Raw genomic sequence first — 1,332 nt, 5'->3', positions numbered from 1 at the left:
AATTACTTTTCCAAGTTAGGGGAAAATATCACAAAGATCCCAGAAGCTCAATAAATACCATTCTGGAGTCCAGCAGGTGGTGTTCTGGTTAAGTACGCTAGACTCCCACATGGCCTACTGCGGTTTGAGTCCTGAACCCGGTGGCTTGCTTCCTCGCTTTCTCTCTCTCTCTCTCTCTCTCACTCTGTCTCTCTCTGGTCAAAATAAAACAAAACAAAGAATAAACAAACAAGTAAATAAAATTCAATAAAATAATTTTAAAATACCATTCTAGATAAAGACAACTAAAACTATCTTTTGATTCATAATAGTACAACAAAAGTAATTACACACAGAGAAGCAATAATTTTTAAAAATCACTAATTTTACATTAAAAACAATTTATGTCAGGAAACAATGGACATCACAGGGTATAATCTCTTTGATATGTTCTTGGATTCAATGTGGTAACATTTGCTAAGGATTTTTGTATCTATGTTCACCAAAAATGTTAGCCTATAGTTTTCTTCTTTTTAATGCTGTGCCATTTTCTGATTTGGGTATCAGGGAAATGTAAACATTGTAGAGTAATAGAAAAAAAAAATTCCGACTTTTAATTTTTAAAAACAATTTGAGAAGAATTGGCATTATTTACTCTAGCAAATTTTGTGAAATTCAGCATGGAAGCCATCCAGTCACAGGTTTTTCTTTTTTTGGAGACTTTATTACTGATTCAAACTCTTTATTATCTTTGGTCTATTCAGTTTTCTATTTTTTCCCAGCACAATCTTGGTAAGTTGTATGTGTTGGAAACATTCATTTTCTCATTTGTTGGCATAAGTTTGTTCGTAACAGTTCTTAATGATCTCTTGTATTTTTGTGGCATTGGTTGTAATGTCTTTATTTTTAATTCATGATTTTATTTATTTGGAATGTATTTTTTTCTTAGTCTAACTAGGATTTGTCAATTATATTTATCTTTTCAAAGACCAACTTTTTGTTTTTGTATTAAGTGTTATTCTCACTTTTACTTATAAGTGTGCTGATCTTTTTGTTTTACTTATTTTACTAATTTGGGGCTTAGTGAGGTTCATTCTAGGGGTTTAAGGATGTTTCAACATATTTAAATCAATAAATGTGATATAGTATATCAACAGAATCAAAGACAAAAGTTATATAATTATCTCAATAAATGCATAAAACACATCTAATGCAATTCAATATGCACTCATAATTTTGTTAAAGAATAAGCAAATTAATTATAGTTGAAACATACCTCAACACAACAAAGACCATGTAAGACAAACCCACAACTGATATTATAAAAATAGGGGGGAAAATAGGAACAAGAAA

This window comes from Tupaia chinensis, unplaced genomic scaffold (assembly GCF_000334495.1).
Source record: "Tupaia chinensis unplaced genomic scaffold, TupChi_1.0 Scaffold000249_2, whole genome shotgun sequence".
NCBI lineage: Eukaryota > Metazoa > Chordata > Mammalia > Scandentia > Tupaiidae > Tupaia > Tupaia belangeri.
The sequence above is the reverse complement of the archived record's forward strand: the minus strand, read 5'-3'. Positions refer to the sequence as shown.